A 21,531-nucleotide genomic window follows, 5' to 3' on the forward strand; every position below is an offset into this window, starting at 1 on the left:
CCGCTAGGCCTGCTGGGTGTTGTGGTCCTGTGCCTGCACCACGCCCACACTCCACTCGTCAGCCGGACTCCCGAGGTGGCAGAAGGGGTCCCACGGCGAGAGGCGGGAGGCGGGCGGGCGGGCAGGGTCTTGGAGAGTGTCCCAAGCGATGTCCCAGGGCAGAAGACAGGCAGCGCCTGTCCAACAGTGAAGGATTCAGGTATTTTTTAACAAATGAGTCACCCCCTCGACCGGGATGATGGTTGATTTATGCGCCTCCTGGCGCCGAAATATCGCGGTATGTCCCGCTAGGCCTGCTGGGTGTTGTGGTCCTGTGCCTGCACCACGCCCACACTCCACTCGTCAGCCGGACTCCCGAGATGGCAGAAGGGGTCCCACGGCGAGAGGCGGGAGGCGGGCGGGCGGGCAGGGTCTTGGAGAGTGTCCCAAGCGATGTCCCAGGGCAGAAGACAGGCAGCGCCTGTCCAACAGTGAAGGATTCAGGTATTTTTTAACAAATGAATCACCCCCTCGACCGGGATGATGGTTGATTTATGCGCCTCCTGGCGCCGAAATATCGCGGTATGTCCCGCTAGGCCTGCTGGGTGTTGTGGTCCTGTGCCAGCACCACGCCCACACTCCACTCGTCAGCCGGACTCCCGAGATGGCAGAAGGGGTCCCACGGCGAGAGGCGGGAGGCGGGCGGGTGGGCAGGGTCTTGGAGAGTGTCCCAAGCGATGTCCCAGGGCAGAAGACAGGCAGCGCCTGTCCAACAGTGAAGGATTCAGGTATTTTTTAACAAATGAGTCACCCCCTCGACCGGGATGATGGTTGATTTATGTGCCTCCTGGCGCCGAAATATCGCGGTATGTCCCGCTAGGCCTGCTGGGTGTTGTGGTCCTGTGCCTGCACCACGCCCACACTCCACTCGTCAGCCGGACTCCCGAGATGGCAGAAGGGGTCCCACGGCGAGAGGCGGGAGGCGGGCGGGCGGGCAGGGTCTTGGAGAGTGTCCCAAGCGATGTCCCAGGGCAGAAGACAGGCAGCGCCTGTCCAACAGTGAAGGATTCAGGTATTTTTTAACAAATGAGATTACAAGTAGCACTGGTAGCAGTGGTGAAGTGCACAGAGTCCTAATACCAGCAGAAATGAGGTCAGAAAAGTGGAAGAGGAAGGCAAAAGGTTGGGGGGGAAGACCTGTCATATCTAACGCGCATGTTGTAATAGTCCCAAGGTGGGATGCTAACTCATTCGCAAAAGGGAAGTGGCCCTTGTTGGACCCCCTTCCCTTTGTGATTGTTTAAAACGTTTCAGGGGCTTCCCCACAGCACAAACAAGCTTAAAGAAATGATATTGGACTTGGACTGATGACATTCTGCAGATTGCATTTTATACAGCAGGTTAAAACAGAAACATGTTTACATAAATGCTGGTATGATTTACAACACTTAAAAATCAGAGCAAGATTACTGTTTAACTTCTTGTTTGAGTCTGGCGTGGTTCTTGTATACCTTCTTGTGAAATAAGTGTTAGGCAAACATACCTATGTTGGCTTATTTTCTTCGATAATGTAAACACATCACGAAATCTGACGGAACCGGGTGGCAGAAGAAATATAATTCAAACCGCTTCTAGATTCTGGAAGGGAGCAGGCGAGGATAGCGAGCAGGGGACGAGTTAAAGCCAGAGCGGGAAATGGGCGGAGAATCGGAGGCGAAGGCTAGAAACATTTTTGAGAGCAAAGAGAACAGGAACACGGCTGAACAAGAACGTTCACAACACACATCCTGTTTCATTTACTTGTGTTCCAAGTACATGCTGGTGGACTGTTTATAACTGATTATCTCGCTAACGAAACAGTAAGTATTGTAATTCTTTTGGAAACTCTAATCTCGTAATCACGGCAAACTCTGAGCTCTCTGCACGCGCAGCGTATTAGTCTTTTTCACTAATACATGCTTAATTTAGATGAGCAAAATGGGGTTTCCTGCTTGTGAATGATAAACTAAAATCTTACGGAGGGTTGCATATTTTTTTTTACTAACTCTTCGAATGACAGGATATGTTTTATGCACGTTTATTGTATACATCAGACCATGGCAGACTATGTATATTTAATTACTAAAAGTAGAAAGATTATTTAATGTTAACTTTTAAACAATTCATGTGATTTTCAATCAGCTTTTACATATTTTAGTACTGTTAGCAGTTAACTTTCAATTTGATTTCTCAGATTAAGAAGAGACTAATTGAAAATCTACAGTAGCACAGTAAGAGGTAATTGTGGTAGTAGTTTAACTAAAATATCCCATGTACAGATTATAGAACATGATCGTAATTATGGAGGATATGATTACATGTATCATTTTCTCTAATAGTCACAAACATACTAGTATACGTTCTTTGCACTTCAAGAATACATTGGGCAATCCCTCCCTAGACAACTAGACACTCAGCTGTTAGGGGTGATATTCCTCTCACTGCTAGTTAACAAGGTTGTGCCTTCTGGCCTACTTGCTCTGATTGCTTTACGACTTTAGGTCCAAGTGTGAAAGCTGTTTTCAAGTTCTCTGACAATGCACTGTGGCTTTTTACCCTCTCACGAGGCAGTGGTTACGATTCCTGTGCCTTCCCCTAATGTACACGATGTGGAGGGAGGTGTCTAAAAACAGTAGTAAACCTGCTCACAAAGCCTGCACTTTTTCTCAACAAACCCTTGCATCTTTTTTATTGTTACCCCCTTTCTGGGAGCAAGATGCAGTCTGAATGGGCTGAATTATCAAAGTTGAATATGGTGCTCCATATGTTTATTGCCTTGTGTGAAGATTTGGGTGTATTATGTGGTATGGTATGGTTGTGATATATTACAGCGTAATACACTTGCAAAGGCTATCTTGGGCCCAGTGATGCTCATTTGTAAAACCTTTAGCTCAAACCTGGGTAGTTGTGGCTTTGGGCAGCACGGCTTAAGCAAAGGAACTAGGGCAAAGCTTTTAACAGCTATAAACAAAAAATTAAAAGTCACGCAACATGAAAGAAATCAGACACCAATTTTATAAAAATAAATTACATGTTATGAATTTTAAGAGACCAACATGCGCAAAATCCATCCGAGGATTCGGAGATTTAGATCTTTAAAGAAAACGAAAAGTTCAGTTTAGCTGCAAACAAGCATTGGTAATCTCAAAGTTTCTAAACTTTTTAAACGTTTGTAAAAGCTGTGTTTGGCTACTCCGGCCCGACTGGGTCGACCAGATCCAACAGAGAGAAATTCAGGATTCAAGGAGTGGGGGGGAGGTATCAAAGAGGTTTTTGGACAGTTACCTGACCACCAAAGCCTTGTACAGTCCAGTTCTAAACTTTACACCACAACCACCATAGCCTTCAATAGAGCGGTCCTTAGGCCATGGATGCAGGAGATTTAGGCCGCTCGAGGATGCTCTGGGTGCTGTGTAGTCGACGAGGATGTCCTTGTGGTTACTCCTTGGTCCACAGGCCAGGTGGTGCGACTTTGGCCTCGGAGATCAGGGTCCCACGAAGTCCTCTTTGAGCTACTAGAAGGCCAACTACTCCTGGGCTAACAGTTCCCTTCAAAAGCAGTCCCAGAGGTATCCTTTGGTAGAGGCTGGTGTCCCTTTTGGCTGACAAATCAGATGAAACTCCCAGGTCTGGAAGACTCAGGTACAACTATTGACTATTGAAGCTCAGTCTCTTGGGATGCCCAGCGGAGGTGGCTCCTGACTTGCCGGCTAGGCTTTTTTAGCTTTGGTGGTGCAGGTTCCAGGGGGTCAGCCAACTGACCCTTGGAGCCTCGTCTGTGGTGTTGGGCTTGGGAGCGACGTTTTCTCAAGCCAGGAGCCACAGGCACAGTCCTCTCTTTGCTAGCCTAAGGAGTGGCAGGAGCAGTCCAGCAGATAGTGTAACCTCTCTTTACCAAGTCCAGGGGTCAGCAGGGCAGTCCTTATCCAGTCCTCTCTCCAGTTCCTTTGTGGTCTGTAGTTCAGAGTACCAGTAATGCCACAATTATGACCAGAAAGTGCCCTGGGGGTGATGTGGTCACTAGCCAATTAGCTACTAGGAACCCTCCTGCCCTGTGATGACTTCCAGCTATGTTTGGCAACTAGGATTTTGGATTTGGATGCAGATTTGTAAAGCGCATAGCTACCCTGGGGCGTCCCAGCGCTGTCAATCAACCTGTAGCTTTCAGAGGGAGGAAGTAGTGGTGATGGATTATTGGAAGATCCATGTTTTTAGTTGCCTACGAAAGGCAAGTAGGTTGTGTTCTCTTCGGATGGAGAGTGGAAGGGAGTTCCACAGCTTTGGAGCATTGTAAGAGAACAGTCGCCTCCCGGAGCGGGCCTTTCTTATTCTGGGGACGCTGGCCAGGGAAAGGGAGTCTGATCTGAGTTGTCTGTTCGAATGATGGGGTTTGATGAGGGATCTCAGAATCGGCGGGCCTCTGCCTTGCATTATTTTGTGTGAGATGCAGAGGGTCTTAAAGGTGATCCTTTCCTTAATCGGGAGCCAGTGCAGGTATTTGAGGGCTGGCTGGCAGAGCATCTGGATTTGGTCCCGGTCAGGAGTCTGGCGGCGGCGTTTTGGGCGCATTGCAGTCTGTTAATGACCGATGCGGGGGCCCCTACATAGAGGGCATTTCCGTAGTCCAATCTGGAGTTAACCAGCCCCTGCATGAGCAGTTTCCTGGATTGGAAGGGGATTAGGTGGAGGATTTTTCGCGCTGTTTTAATGAGGCCGAAGCAAGTGCCGGCGGTTTTTCTGGCCTGGACTTTAAAGTTGAGGTCTTGGTCCAACCAGATACCAAGGCTTTTGACTTCGGATTTGGGGGTGGGGGGTGATCCCATGCAGGGTGGCCATGAGAGGGATGGAGGCAGTCTACGTGGGTTTTCCAGGAGAAGGATCTAGGATTTCTCTCCGTTTAGTTTCAGGTGCGATTCGCACATCCAATGAAAGATATTCTCGAGACATGATGACAGGTTGTCCAGGCTTTTACTCGACTGGTTTAGGGACACTACCAGCTGGGTATCGTCGGCATACATGACTGTTTTTATGCCGAATGGAGTTATGATGTCTTTGAGGGGAGACATGTAGACGTTAAAAAGTGTGGGGCTCAGGGATGAGCCCTGGGGGACCCCACACTGGAGAGGGAGAGCATTGGAATTAACTGTGCCGTCGGACACCATGAAGGTTCTGCCTTCCAGGAAGGATTTGATCCAGGACAGGGCGGTGCCGGAGACTCCTGCCATGCTGAGCCGGTGGATGAGGATGGCATGGTCCACCGTGTCGAAGGCGGCACTCAGATCTAGGAGGATCACTGCCACTGATCCTCCCGCGTCTATGATGGTTCTTGCCTCTTCGACTACGGCTAATAGTGCGGTATCTGTTCCCTGTCCCGGTCTAAACCCTGTCTGGGATTGGCACAGGAGGTTGTTGGATTCCAAGAAGAGAGATAGTTGGTGGTTGACAATTCTCTCGGCCACTTTGCTGATGGCCGGGAGGAGAGAGATGGGTCTGATATTAGATAGGTCAGTGGGATCAAGTGGGTTTTTTTGAGAAGTGCCCTGACTGTGGCTTTTTTCCAGTTGGTTGGGACAGTGCCCAGTGCAAAGGATGCGTTAATGAGGTTGGTGAAGGGGGGGCAACAGTGGAGGCGACCAATTTTAGTTTGCTCATAGGAGCTGGATCTGATGGAGCCCCACTCTTCACTGATTGTAGAGTGGTCAGGAATAGTTCTGTGGTCACCTGGGAGAATGCTTGGAGGCATGGGGCCTCCGGACCAAGGGGAGGGGTAGTGGGGAGTTGTGAGGTGTTGGGGAGGGTTTTGAGGATATTATTGATTTTTGTTGAGAAGAACTCAGCTAGCTGGTTACATCTGGTGCCCGATGGGTCGGGTATGGGCAAAGGATCTGGGGTTTTATTAAGGAGACGCACGATGCGATAGGTTTCTTTGGCAGAGTTAACCACAGCTTGTATTTTTCCCTCGAAGAAGGTTACCTGGGTGTTTTTTATACAGGTTTTGTAGTGCTTCAAGGCGGACCTATATTTGTTTTTTCTTTCAATAGCCCAGTCCTTTCTCCAAAGGCGCTTGAGCTTTTTACACCTTTTCCTAAGTTCCCGTAGTTTTTGAGTGAACCATGGAGATTTAAAAGTTCCCTTTTTACTGGGCAGGGGTTTGACGGGAAGGATGGCGTCAAGGGATTGATCAATCCAGCAGCGGAGATGAACGTCTGCTCTGGAGGGGTCTCGGTCAAGCACAGATGTGGAAGAGGCTAGTGCTTGGGTCCATGCGGCCGTGTCCAGTTTTTCCCACGGGCAGGATGGTACTTGGGGAGGAGGTCTCTCCGGTGCTTGTGGATGAGGGTAGGTGGATAGAGAACTGGACATTTTCACAGTCCTGAATTGGGCTGTCCTTAAAATGGCAGGATAGGTATTCTCGGTAAATGATCGCGATTCCGCCTTCAGTCCCGGAGGGTCTGTCCTGGTGCTTGATTAGGTAACCAGGGGGGAGTGCTTGAACTATGTCAGGGTCTGAGTTGGAGTTGATCCATGTTTCGGTAAGAAAGAGGATCTCAATCTTGGAATCTTGCAGAAGCATATTGATTTCAGCTTGGTGTTTCGGGAGGGATCTGCAATTGAGTAGGGCAGTGGTTCCCAAACTTTTTTGACCCGTGGCTCCCTTGACCTAATTGGCAGTTGGGCGTGGCCCCCCGCCATTTTTTTTACCGGTGCACTCGTGTGCCGCGGCGCAGGCTTTGGGAACCACCGGTTTAGGCAATAAGAATACAACAAAGTGTATGGGCCTATGGGAGGCCCCAGCTGATTATAGGGGATGAAAAGAGGCGCACTCCCCTTACACTGTTTTTTTTTAGAAAATCTTGTCAAAACTAGTGTGACAAGGGTGCTACAAACTATGGTCGTGCGTTGGCTACACACTCAGTGAAAACAATAATGTTTCAGGATATGCCCTGCATATAGTATGCACTGTTCCTGCTGAACAATATGTTCTCAGTCTTAACTTTCTTATTATTTAAACAGGTTTTAACCACCATAAATCATGAATCACAAATACATCTTTGTGCGCTACATCATATTTACAACGCTAACATTGTCCATCTGTGGACTTGAATCATACTATCCAACAATTTATTTATTTTTTACAACTAAATACTTCTCATATCAAATACATGATTAATCATAATGTTAGCTGGATCCATCCACGTGTCTAAGTGGACGCCATAGAAATGCATATTATACCAACGGAAGCACATCAATAATTCAGGCAGTGTATCTCGGATTCTAGCTCCCCAGCTCTGTTGAAGCGTAAATTACAGGCTAACTAACGGCTGAGTCACGGGATAGCTATAAAATTGACTCCTATACTTGTGGGCTAGACCGCACGTTGTAAATACTACAGGTAATATTCTGTTTCATTGTCACGTTTTTGTCTTATGGCCCCGAAACAGAGCATGACAGGACAGGACTGTATTGTAGACAACTGTCTGGTTGTGGCTGACCCCATGGCCTGTTATGTTGACTGGATTTCCCTGCTCTGCTCTGCTCTTTGTTTTTATGAGTAAAATAGCTTCCATGAAGGTGCAGGCTTCCCCAATAAAGGCCTTTATCATCTACAATGGAGCGCGGCTGGGTGCTTCACAGGGTCGTTGGCCTCCTGGATTTCGCCTCGGGCTGATGAGTGCAGCTCTTAATTGAGCCTTTGAAATGCAGAGGGCGAGGGCTGGGATCACCTTACCTGGCAGCACAAAGGAGGGGGAGGCCTACATCCTGAGCGGCGGCGCGGCGCCCCTGGCTTCTCATCACGGCGCACCAGGGCGCCGCGGCGCACACTTTGGGAACCACCGGAGTAGGGCCATCTTGAGCCAGCGTGGTTTCAGGGGGAGTCGCGGAGTTAGCCTATATGGACAGTTTGAGCAGCGGGAAAGTCCATCCTCTAAGGAGATAATGCTGCAACTGGGAGCGGAGGAAGGGTCCCTGAGGTTGAGGAGGGTTTTTTGGGTATACCTCAGGGGGGAAGGTGTAAAAGAACCAGGGGTCCTGGACTCAGGGCTCGGTCTGGCGTGGACGGGCGCAGACGGGCTTACCTTTGGCACGCCCGCAGCGCGCGTCCGCTGCGCGTCCGACTGAGGCACATCCTGAAAGGGTGGAGGGGGTGGGTGTGGCCTCAGGGTAGTGGGCGTGGCCTCGTTATCAGGCTGATGGCGGCAAAATGAGATTGGACCCGGGGAAGCGTTTACATCGGCTACGCGGGGTGATTACGATCGAGTTGCAGGGGCGAGTGCCCTGGGAAGAGTGCTACGAGCAGGTAAAACAATTATTAGCAGAATCAAAAGTTTTTTAAAAAACGCTAGGCGTTCCTCCCGGCTTCCGCCTCAGGAGCTTATCTGGTAGACTGGCTGCGAACTGACACAGTGAGCACGACTTATATATTAGTCTGTGTGGGCGTGGCCTCAGGGTAGTGGGCGTGGCCTCGTTATCAGGCTGATGGCGGCAAAATGAGATTGGACCCGCGACAGCGTTTACATCGGCTGCGCGGGGTGATTACGATCGAGTTGCAGGAGGGGGAGTGCCCTGGGAAGAGTGCTACGAGCAGGTAAAACAATTATTAGCAGAATCAAAAGTTTTTAAAAATGCTAGGCGTTCCTCCTGGCTTCCGCCTTAGGAGCTTATCTGGTAGACTGGCTGCGAGCTAACACAGTGAGCGCAACTTATATATTAGTCTGTGTGGGCGTGGCCTCAGGGTAGTGGGCGTGGCCTCGGCAACTAGCAATCCCAGAGTGAACTATCATACACTAGTGTCCCTACTCTCAAGATTACTGAACCTATCCTCAGATGTTAGGAGCTTGGTAGCCCACCCTAGAGGTGTGACTACCCATCCATGGAAAAAACGGTTGGGTACTGGTCTCTCCTCTCTGTTCCTGCCACCAGTCTGTCTACCTGGACAAGGGGCAACTGCTGAAGTCTGTTAATTACAGTTTTATTCACGCCAAGAAGGTGCCCATTACAATAATCAAGGTGCAACTGAACTACAGATTGAACACTCATTTGGTGAGTGGATGCATTAAAGAACCTCAGGATGGGTTTTAGGCCGTGTAAGAGGCCAAAGCATGTCCCTGCTACTTTTTTAGTGTGAAACTCAAATGAGAGGGCATTGTCCATCAGCACCCCTGAGTTCTTGACTGCAATTTTCGGTTGGGGAGGGGTACCCAGAGCCATGGGCCACCATTGGTAATCCCACTTATGGGTATCATGGCAGACCAAGAGCACCTCAGTCTTAAGTTGTAAGTTGTCTGCCATCCAATTTGAAATGGTCAGGAAATCTTCAGAGAATTTCAGTTGGTCTTGATCAGGGTTGTTGGAGAAGGTAAATATCAACTGAGTATCATAGCATAAGATACCATATTGACGTTCCTTGCTATGGCCAGGAGGGCTAGAGGGTGAACATACACATTAAACAATGTGGGGCTCAAAGCAGAGCCCTGGGTGACCTCACAGCTGAGGGGGTAGATGCTGGACAGGTAGGGAGGGGCATAGACCTGACAGGAGCACTTGGATAAAAAGGACGCAAAGCAGGCCAGGGCCTTGCCTTTGACCCCGATCTCTCCTAGTGTTGAAGCAGAATCTTATAGGAGATCGTCTCGAAGGCTGACTGAGATCAAGAAAAATCAGTGCTGAAGTTTTGCCCTTGTCTAGCTTGTCCCACAGCTGCTCTGTGACTGCCAGAAGAGCAGATTCCGTACTGTGTCTGGGCCTGAAACCATTTTGTGATCTGTCTAGTATTGATTAGTTTCCAAATATTTGGTCAGGGTAATGTTAACATGGGGCTCCATAATCTTAGCCAGATACATGAGCAGAGAGATTGGCTGGATATATTCTCCAGCAGAGACATGACTAATGTGGGCTTTTTCAGCAGAGGAATGACCTTAGGATGCTTTTATGATTTAGGGATTTCCACCGTCAGGAGTGATCTAGTGATCAGTTTCCTGCCCTCAATCATGAGACAGTCATAGAATTTCCTAAAGATGTCTGGTTTTAGAGGGTCATCAGGAGAGCCTGATTTGACCTTAGCTGCCAGGACGTCCAGTTCTTTAACCCCTTCGATGCTCATGACGAGTTCAGCTCGTCATGAGGCACAGTGGAGCTGTGCTGATGACGAGCTGAGCTCGTCATGAACAAGGGGCTTTCCAACAATTCAGCACCGGAGGAGAATTTCTCTAGCAGCCAAGGTGTTAAGAGACATGTAGAGAATGAGAAAGGACTGTCGAAGTAGAGATCGCTAAAGATTTGGAGGCTCCCCGCTCATGTCAATTGCATTGTAGATGCATTCCACCTTATTGATAAAATACCTCACCAATGATTCTCATTGCATGTTAGAGGATATGGTATTATTAATTCCTGTTGAGGGTTTTATCATATCCTTCATAAGGGAAAAAATTATTTTAGAGGGGTTGGCGCTTGAAGAGATCAGGTTGGTGTAGAACGAGGCTTTGTTCTTTCGAACTAGTTTGGGGTAGGCTTTAATTGCATTCTTATATATATTTTTTGCAGTAACATCATAGGTACACCTCCAAGCTTTTTCCAGAATCTCACAGTTTTTCTTTTCTGACATCAATGTCTCATTGTACGAGGCTTGAGTTTGCATACGCTTAGCCCCAATCAGTTTCTTCGGGATGCAATGGTCAAGCGTGTTGTTAATCCAGCCCATGAAGGTTCTGCCAGCTGCCTCCAAGTCAGTGGGCCATTCTGGGCAAGACGAATTTCGGGTGGATACAAAGGTGGACGCTTCTAATTAGTGCCAAGGACGCTTCATGGAGGACTGGCAGGAGGTCCCGATAGGAGCGCATACAATACTGAGGCAGATAGAAATGAGAAAATGATCCATTCTGATCAGAGGGAGGGGTGTGTTAACTTCCAAAGACTGGAGATTAGAGAACATTGGCTCAAGTAAGTGGCCAGAAACGTGTGATGGTCCCCCCTCTAATTGAGTTAGTTGGCAGGCATCCATGTCTCCCAGAAAGTTGAAAATCTCCTGGGAGTCAAGGCGTTCTAAATGTAAATTAAGGTTGCCTATAATGTTCAGAATATCCATATAGAAAACAATGGTCCTAGATGTATTTCTCAACTACAGTTTAGTTGTGTAAACAGTTTACTCTCACCTTTATTTTTCAAGTGCCACATCAGATACTAGTTATTGATGTAAAACAATTCATAAAAAATGCACATCCACAAATGACACAGCGGCACCAAATTATGTCTACAATAGTGACTGTTCATTGTATCTCAATTACTTTCATAACAGTTCACCATCAACGTTGTCTGAACTGGGAGGTTGCTGCAAGGGGAGTATGAAGAAAGAGAAGTGTGCTCATGAATAGAACAAAAAGAAGGGAAGCAAGTCAGGATAGAGCTATAAAAACAATCAATTTTCACTTTTAGTATCATGGGTGAAGAGGCTATGATTTTAAATGGCATCAGTTCCCAACTACGCCCGTCCAGCATAGATAATTCCAAACAGTTGTTCACAGATATTCTGGAGCTGTATAGAGATTATATAATCTGTGGAATGTGTAGAGCTGGGGTCACATTAGCTTAAAGCCCACTGGGGGAATATTGACGTTTCGACCCTGACGCAAAGAGGTGAATTTACATCCTCAGCAGACAGGTCTTCCTCAGGACAGAAGGGATGGGGGGGCAACCTAAGATCAGGTAAAGTCAGGATACAGTCCCTCATGTGATGGTCGGCACTGTAATTGCGGCGTAACTACGACTAAATCAGCAAGGTTGTGGCTGCAGTGTATGAACCAATCAAGGGTGTCTCAATCACCAAATCTGAGTTCAAACAGCTTCAAAAGCAGCCCGGGTAATCCATGCTCTCTCCACGAGACAAGACAAGAGTAGATGCAGTGCATACTAAGGCTTCTTGGAAGGCCTTGGCCGGGTCTGGTGGACGATAAATAAGGAGCCCAGTAAAGGTAAAGTTGTGTGATAAAGTGATTTTAAACAGGAAACTTTCACAGTCTGGGATGGTCTGTGGGGAGAGAGTACAGGATAAAGTGGTTTTAAATATAACCGCTAGACCTCCCCCTCTCCGGTAGGTCATATTCTGTGTATGCATCATATAGCCTGCAGGAAGGGCAAGGGCTGGAATAGCCACGGAGTCAGAGGTTAACCAGGTTTCCGTCAGAAACAGTATATACGGTGAGGAGTCCTCCAGAAGATCAAATATTTCTGCATGGTGTTTTACAAGTGACCTGCAGTTGAGGCTGTAGATATTGGTATGTATTGAGCCAGATGCCTGATGGAATGACCTAGAGACCGTCATGGGTCTAAACCCACACTTAATGCACTGCCTATGGGAAGTATCAAATTGCCATTCATAGTGCATGCAAGGCACTTTAGGTTGAAAGGCGAGCAGAAGTTCCAGAGGGTAGGTTAGCCTCTGTGAAGTCCCAGGACCAGGGGTCCTGGTGCCTGGCAACATCCAGGCGCGGACGGGCGCAGACGGGCTTGCCTTAGGCGCGCGTCCGCTGCGTGTCTGTGCTGTGGTGGCATTCGGGTTAAATGGTGGAGAGCGACAAAGTATGCCTGCCTCCTCCACGTCCTGGAAGTGAGTTACCAGCAAGAAGGCAGGGCATTATCTTCAATGAATTGTGACATCTTGGCGATCTCTGTTCTTTCTATCAGTTTGACCAGGAAAGGTCCATTTGTAATCGGTCGTTAGTTGTCAGGGTTAAGCAGGTCCAATTTGTTTTCTTCAGTAATTGACATGTGTATCACTTTTTGAGTTTTTCTGGAAATATTCTGGTAGTTAATGAGTTCTTGATGATTCTTCTTAGTAGCGCAGCAGCAGAGGTTATTAGATGAATTATCTTGCAAGTTTTCAGTGGAAATGGGCCAGAAGGGCTGCCGGCAGGCCTGCTTGCTTTGACCAGGTCCATAAATTCATTGTGTGAAATATGTTGGAAGGACCGGAGAGGCTGGGTTAGAGTATTCTTGGATTGTTGGTTTGTAAAAGGGTCAGAGCTAGTGCTTTGTCTTTTTTTAAGTACGAGTTCAGTGTGCCTGCTTTGACCTTGTAATGATTTTCCAATTTGTCTTGGAAATCTTGTGCAACAGGACGAGCTCCTTCTAGGCAATTTGGTTGTTTATTTGCACATTTAGCATTTTTAATTCTGCCTGAATAGTATCTTTTCTTCGCTTTTCTAGCTGACTTGTATAATCTGTTAATTTTTTTGTAGGCGAAGTTTGTCTTGATTGGCGTTTGTTTTTAGACAGGCATGTTGCAGCTTTCTAATTTGTTATTTTATCTCTTTTATCTCTGTATTTCGCCAAGGCTCTTGATTTCTTTTGTTCTGCTGTGTGGATTTTATTGATATCAGGATGTCAAAAGCTTCCTGTAGCCACTCATATAGTTTTTTAACAGAATGTATTGTTTCTAGATCTGTACAGGATGTTAGTTGTGTTTCTAAGTGTTCCAAACTGAGTTTGTTCCACTGGTAATAGGTGGATGCATGTAAGGTGGTTTTAGGTGCGTCGCTTAGTGTTGTTTTATGTTGGAAAGCAAGCAAATGGTGGTCTGAAAATGTGACCAAAGTTATTGTTTAAAAGGTAACTAGTTCTGTATTAGCAAAAATGACATCTAGGATGTGTTCAGCATTGTTTGTGTGTTTGTGGACGATCTGATGCAGGTTTAGTGCATCTAGGAAAGTGCTGATTGTTTTCGCATGGGGCATATTGAGTTTGTCAAACCAAATGTTGAGATCACCCAGAATGAATAGGTTGGAGTGTCGTGTTATCATGTGTGAATCTGCGTCTAGAAGTGTGTCTGAGACTTTCGGATTGCTTAGTGGAGGTCTGTAAAGGAGCAGTAAGTTAAAGGAAGAAGACGGTGTTGGATTGCATCTGTTGAAAAGGGTCTCACAATCTTTAACCCCTTGAATGCTCATGACGAGCTGAGTTTGTCATGAGCCACGGCGCTCCGGTGCTCATGACAAGCTCAGCTCGTCATGAGCCATGGAACGTTCGCATGCGGGGATAATTCCCCTGCTGTGCTGAGCGTTCCAGCTCGTCAGCTCAGATCGTCACAGGTGTGGCCTTGACGAGCAGAGCTCGTCATGAGCACAGGAGCGCCGTGCCTCATGACGAGCTCAGCTTGTCATGAGTATGTGAGCGCTGTGCGCGCCCCCCTCCCCCCCAGCACAGCGGGGGAATATCCCCTGCAGCGAAGGGGTTAATGGAGATGTTGTCAACTTTAGTGATATGTAATATTTGCCTGAACACAACAGCTGGACCACCTCCTTGTTTGACTATATGATTTTGGGTGATCATTTGATAGCCTAGAGGAATGGCTTCATGTAAGACTGGAACTTTAACGTGAACCGCAAACATGCATTGGCAAGTCAAATCTTTGTAAACTTTTGAAAAGTTTGTAAGAGTTTGTAAAACTGAGTTCAGTGACTCCGGCCGGGGTGGGTGACCAAATCTGACAGGATAGTGGTCTAGAATGCCTAAAAGAATTCTTTGGACAGTTACCTGTCTGCAGAGAGCATTTTTAGAGTGAGTTTTAAACTTTACAGGACAAACGCTATTCACTTCTGTCGAGTGGTTCTGATGCTGAGGGATGCAGGTTTAAAGATGATCAATGGATGCTCCAGATGCTGTGCTGTCCATTGGGTGTGAACTCCGGTTGAGTACTTGGTCCACAGGTGAGTGGGGGGGACTCCGAGCCCAGAACTCAGGGTGTCACAAAGTCGTCTATGCAGGGGTCAAAGGGTTGCTCATGCAGACCTTCCGTTCTTGCAACACAGTAGTTTCAGTACAAATCTTTGGTGGGGGCTAGTGTCCCTTGGGGTGGACGAATCTGGCCACAACTGACACCCAGGGGTACAGCAACATTGGGTGCAACTTTTGCTATCTCCAGTTTGTCTGTTGAATTGCCTGGCATCTGGAAGTGGCAAAACAGTTGTGGTGTCTACCAGGAATGTTGTTGGGGACCTTCCAGCTTTAATGCCCCCAGTGCCGTTCTGGGGGCAAAAGAACTGACCCTTGGTGTCTCTGTTTCGGATTGGGGATGGGAATCAACTTTTCCCTGATCCAGGCACGCCGAACACAGACCTCAAGTCCAATAGCCCAAAGTGCAGCAGGTGCACTCTCGCCATGATCACTGCCTCTTCTCGTTCGCTTCCAACGGGTGGAAAGTGGTAATCCCTTCATCCTTGTACAAATCCAGCAAAAACTAAATTCCTGGGTGCCAGGGGTGCCCATTGGATTCCAGTAATGTTCCCCAAGTGGGTACTGCAGTCACTAGCCAATGGGCTAGTAGGTCCTCTCCTATCTGGTGACACAGTTCCAGTGATGTCTAGCTATCTCAGAGTGCACCTTTCATTCAACAACCAACATGGCTGAAGTACTCCTCTAGATGTGAGGACTTTGGTAGCCCACACCCAGGGGTGTGGCTACCATGGGCTGCACGTCCGCTGAAAACTGGTTCTGAAACTGGTTTTCCCTTCCTTGGACCTGTCTCTACCTTGTCTAGGGGAATCAAAACGCTTTCCTGTGCTGGAGTGTTGTTACATCAGCCAATCAAAGGGGGCTTCACCTTTGATGCTTGCCTGTATGGCTAATACCCTTTCCAATCCATTCTGTGAGGAGGGAGCACCCACAGTGCAGCAACAGCCTTTGTTCCTGGCCTGGCCTGTCTCCCCAGGTAGACAGCTTCCTGTCTTAGTCCCAGTGCCTCTACAAAATTACTGGGACTAGCTGGGTTAAGGAATAGCAACTTTTGCAAAAGTGGGCAGCACTACATTTGATATAAATGTTGACTTCACTAGTGAGTTGCATTTAATGGTCCCTTTAATTTGATACTTTACTTGACATGGTTAGGTATTCTCTGTCAGGAGACTTATATATATAATTAAGAGATGTGTGTATTTTGACCCTAGTGGCAGTGGCAAAGTCATGTGTTCAGTGCATGCACAGCCTCAAGAGTTTACAATGGCAGATGAAAGTTGTATGTTCACTTTGTAAAACACAGAATGGCACAACCAGTGCTGCAGCTGTTGTGAGGACAGCCAGGCGTACATGCCCTGGATGCTGCATAGTAGGGACTTATAAGTAAGTCAGCACATGCCAATTGGAGTCATCCAATTAAACACAGCATTTTGAACAGGAAAAGACACTGTCGCTGAGATCTGGAAAGAAGGCTTCAGTCCAATCTCAAACATAAAAAACAGCAGTTAGTAGTCCAAAATGTGGGAAGAAGGTGAGGGTACCTGCTGCAAAAAGCCTGTTTTCTCCCACTACTATTGATTAATTATAAACAGTAAACATCTCCCTGCATTTGGTCTCTGCAGGCCTTCCTTAAGGGTGACTTACACATATTGCTAAGGGAAATGTTTTTTTCCCATTGGTTTAAGTGGCAAAGTCAAACTTGCCATTTCACAACAGCCCTTCAAGTCTGCAGTGGCAGGCTGGGAGCAATTTTTAGGTCTTGCCTGAGACATCACATGCGCTGTCTGTTCGAGACATTTAGTAAGTGGCTTTTAAAAGTGCCACCAGAGGCTTTTGCTGGACTACAGCTTGCGTTCACGACCTTGTGCACGTGCACAGCTCCATCTGTGTTTTTATTGCTGTAATCAGGCTCCTCTGCTTGCACTACCCCCTATCTTTCCCCCCTCCCTCCTAGTCAGCTTCATTCATGTTTTCTAGCTGTGAATCATGCTCCTCTGGTCGCACTTCCCCCTCCCTTCTCCCCCTCCCTCTTCATCAGTTTCATTTGTGTCTTCTATCACTGTGAATGCTCCTGCTTCCACCAGGCACACACACCATCAGTCATCAGTGCAACCTTTCACCAGGCACACACACCACCAGCCGTCAGTGCACGCTTCCACCAGGCACACACCACCAGCCGTCAGTGCATGCTTTCACCAGGCACACCCACCACTAGCCGTCAGTGCACGCTTCCACCAGGCACACACACTACCAGCCGTCAGTACAGGCTTCCACCAGGGACACACACCACCAGCCATCAGTGCGCGCTTTCACCAGGCAAACACACCACAAGCCGTCAGTGCACGCTTCCACCAGGCACACACACCAACAGCCGTCAGTGCACGCTTCCACCAGGCATACACACCACCAGCCATCAGTGCACGCTTCCACCAGGCACACCCACCACCAGCCGCCAGGGCACGCTTCCACCAGGCACACACACCACCAGCCATCAGTGCCTGATTCCACCAGGCACACACACCACCAGCCGTCAATGCACCCTTCTACCAGACACACGCACCACCAGCCGTCAGTGCACGCTTCCACCAGGCATACACACCACCAGTCGTCAGTGCACGCTTTCACTGGGCACACACACCACCAGCCATCAGTGCACGCTTTCACCAGGCACACACACCACCAGCCGTCAGTGCAGCAGGCAGGCTCTTCTCAGTGTTTCTTGGTGAATATGTGTTCGATGCCTGGGAGGGAGTGAGTCAAGTTTCCTTAAACCATGCTGAGTATGCAGGTGCAGTGCATGAACTCCTGTGTGGGTGAGTCATGCTGCCTGGGGCTCACTTACTTCACACTTGTAAATTGCGCCTGCACCAGGCTTTTTCTCATTTGCAAAGTTCGGCGCATGCGCACAGCCAGGCAGCCCCCACTCTCCTGGGAATTACTGCTTCCTACAACCAGAATGGAAACAACATTCAGAACAATGAAAACAAGTTAATTTGATGCAAAGAACTGTTAACAAAAACCACGTCCAGCTATTGTAGATCTGGCAACTTAAACAAAAAAGCAGCAAAAAAACAAACAAGCACTGGCATAGCCAATAAGTCTTGCTTTTTGGACCCTATAAGTATTTAGTTATGTAGTAGAATATCCTGGGTGCAACAATACCAGCTGTTGCATGGCTAAGCACTTATAAGGTCCCAAATAGGAGACCTATTGGATATGCCAATGCTTGTTTACTTTGTCACACACAGGGTGTCACAATCAGTGCTGACCGCCCTGGTCCATTTCTTCATACATTTTGTAATGGATTAGAGCACTGGCATAGCAGGGCTCTATGAATGCTCAGAGTTTAAAAACCAGCAGTATCTGTCCAAAATTGTGGGGGTGAACATGCAAAAAGAGGCATTTCCTTACATCATGACTTTATGAAAGTAACACACTGAATTATGAATTTGTATTTGCTGTTATCCTCAGAAGAAGTTCTGCAGAATCAGCTCAGAGGAATTATCTGGCTAGTGCCAGGGATTAGAATTTGTTTAGTCCCCTGAAAAGGGCAACAATCGTAGGACATGGGAGAAACCATGCTGCTGTTTGCTGCCTGGAAGATAGACCTGGACTGTCCTGTGAGGAGAGGAGCTAAGGAAACATCACCAGGATAGGCAGAGACATCTATAATCTTGACATCTTGTTCATACTCGAGATATTACGAGGCCCAGCAATCAAGTTATTCAGAGGAGAGCAATAACTGCACTTGCTCAGGGGAGATGAGGTGTTCATTGCCCTCTCTGCAGAGACAGGCAGTATCATGACCTAATGTGTTCTACACATAAGGGATCTCAGTTGAGAGCTGTTTATCTCCTCTGTAGAGATGTTGCAGTCGATCCTCCACAGAGCATCACAACTTTCCAGAAGGATACTATTGATACTTCCTGTCCCATGTCACTCAAAGAGGGCTATTCTCTTCTAATTCTTCTACCTGGGTCACTTCTGAGAGTGGTCTCACATCTTCGGGTCTCCGGAGTGGTGGAGATGGAAGTGAGGATTTATTCAGTAAGGTGAGGCCCTAATCTGACATTATCCCTCATGAACACCCTGCAAGTAAAGATTGATTTATTATTAAGCCTTAAGAAGTCTGTTTTCTGCTTCTGTCAGACGCACATGTAATTTGGATCAGCCCTCATACTTGGGGTCAAGGCATTTCATAACCTTGGACCCAGTACACTAGGGGCATTTCAATATTTTTCATTAATTTGAAGACATAGTGGGTGATTAGGTGAACTGTTATTAAAAGTAATGACCTTTCTGTATCATAGTGAACTGCAGGATTGGGTAAGTGTGATGGGTCTGTACAGACACCTTTGAATGATGCAGACATCCAGATGCTCTTCCTTCTAAAATATGAGCTCAGCCGTGGCTCTTTTTATGCATAGTATGCTCTTGCATCCATTCAGAAATGAATGTATACAGTTTCCAACTCTATCTGGAGGTTTACTTGGTAATGGGCAACAGTTCCTATGGTTTTTTATGGTTACGATTTAGAGCAGCGTTTCCCAAACTGTGGTCCGCGGACCCCCAGGGGTCCGTGACACATTCCCAGGGGGCCACCGGACTGGAGTGCCTTCCGCCATCAATACTGAAGCGCTAAGTGAATCCTGTTGATTCACGTGCAAGCTCTCAACTGAAATAAAGGTACTTCACCTATAAATCTGCATGTCTCCTCTTCATAATTTCTTCAAAAACACACGCACCTTTCAAGCGCCCATGCGCTGCTAAAAGCCCTGTGAATGACAGCGAGGGGCTCTGGCCTCACAGTGCGCAGGAATTCAAGGATAGCGAACCGGTAAGTTTTTTAGAAGTTGCTAAAAAAACCTTCCTGAAACTTTGGATTTCAGAGGCTGCAAGCAGTGTTTGTCTCGTTTATGCGCAGTGATGCGTCTGCCAGCAAAAGCATTACCAGACCAAGTTATTGGCGGACGTGGATATCATAAGTAGAACATAACGGTGGTTGCAGCATTACACCGGGAAACCGCCCTATCACAGGCCGAGCCTTCCTCGCCACTCTTACGTGTTTGAGAATAAAAGTACATTTCCCAATCTCTTCTTCTCTGTTTATTTCCAGACTTGCAGCTCCTCATCCCCAGAGAGCTCCGGTAGAACGAGTCTACCCTGCCATAGGGCAGTGCTTCTGATTATGTTATGTTTGGTTTTGTCTTACAGTGGACGGTATTTATGTCCCACGCATTAGTAAAGCCATCTGAGGATAGTACGGGGCCGCTGCTAGCGCTCTCTCTGCGCGAGGTATCCCAGATTCTTGAGGCCTTCATTGTTGACACATTAACCCTTTTCATAGCCTATAGGCAACATTCGCCGAAAGAAGCCATTGCAGCTAGGCAGGCGTCAAGTGACAAACCTTATCTATGGTACCTAGCACAATTAGTCCTTATTGGACAGCATCTTTGGGTAGTATTGTCGTCACCACTCGTGGCCTGAGGCTTGTGGAATTATTTCACTCCAAGTTATGTTCTCTGCGCGCTTGACTTTATAAGGGTATTGAGGAAGTGTAGCCAAGACTTGCACTCCGGGGATGTACAGTATTTGGAACTCTGATATGGTGTGACAGAAATAATTACACTTGATAGTCTCTATGTACAGCCAGGGCTGTATCTTTGAAAAAGGGTAGGGGTTTTATTTACAGGTAGGAAAGTCCTGCAGTTAAAATAACTTCACAAAATCAACAGTTTCTAAAACACAATAATATCACTTATCTGGTACATTTATCACCTGGGCACTATATCCAATGTCATCTAATGAGTGTGTCAGCTTTTCTAGGAAACTCATTTTTTTGCTGCAGTCTGTGTTTCTACAACTGTTCAAAGGGGGCACAGGTGGGTGCTTCAATGTATGCTTTTGACTATAAATGATCATGTTTCCCAGTTTGCTGTCCCAGAATATTACCTTGGCTTCATAGACCAGTCTGAAGTTGGATCATCAGTTCTAGGTGGCAAGTACCCTGTGGGTTCTGGATGGCTCATGTATTTTTGACAATCTCATGCTGGCTGTAGTCCACAAGCCTTCCTTTCTGGATCTTGGCAGATAGGGCCATCTGTTTCTTCACACTGGTCCATAGAGCTACCTCCTTCAAGGTTACTGTAGAGGTGATTTTTCCAATATTTATATCTGGTCCTTGCAGATTAAACCCCTTTGAAACATCGCTCTGGGCACAGCTTTCTTCTAAGTCCAGATGAAGTACATCTATTGGCTGGATGGGACTTTGAGAGACTGGTTGGATCTTGGGGTCAGACAGAACCCAGGCAGTCTTTAAAATATGTACACTTTCCTTATCTGGGCCCAGTGCATGTATCCTGGCTTGCTTCCAAGACTCTCTGGAAGGCAGGTTGTGAGGCTGGTATTGATTCCTAAAGTTACGTGAGTTAGATTGACCTAAACCGGATACTCTCAGCCATGGACTCTGGTTGCTAGATTATGGTCAACGCTATACGAAGGGGGTGGGGGTGGACAGAGTTTGTTTGGTGCAGCGACAAAGATGCTTCTGTGCAGGGTCTGGATTGTATTTGCACTTAGCTCAACAAAGACTACAAGGTCCCAGAGCTTAGATTTCGTGGACTGTTTGGTAAGCAATGTGTTATGTCTGCAAGATTAATAAAGATATCCTGAAAGGGAACAGGATTTTTATGCTGCTTCATCCTGTTTTCCATATTACACCTATCATCTTGTATACACAGTCTTCCTGCAGTATCACAACACTCGTATGAGATCACTGATGATTTTATT

General features: G+C 47.3%; 1 protein-coding gene across 1 annotated transcript in view; it reads left to right on the forward strand.

Moving 5' to 3' along the window:
- The first annotated feature begins 1,529 nt into the window (after nt 1–1,529).
- LOC147727217 (cytochrome P450 1A4-like) overlaps nt 1,530–21,531 on the forward strand; it is a 288,726-nt gene continuing 268,724 nt past the window's right edge. The window contains exon 1 of the mRNA XM_086961267.1: nt 1,530–1,838. The gene's annotated coding sequence lies outside the window, so the exon portion shown is untranslated. The remainder of the gene's footprint in view (nt 1,839–21,531) is intronic.

Source organism: Lissotriton vulgaris, chromosome 3_1 (assembly GCF_964263255.1).
Source record: "Lissotriton vulgaris chromosome 3_1, aLisVul1.2, whole genome shotgun sequence".
NCBI classification, from domain to species: Eukaryota; Metazoa; Chordata; class Amphibia; order Caudata; family Salamandridae; genus Lissotriton; species Lissotriton vulgaris.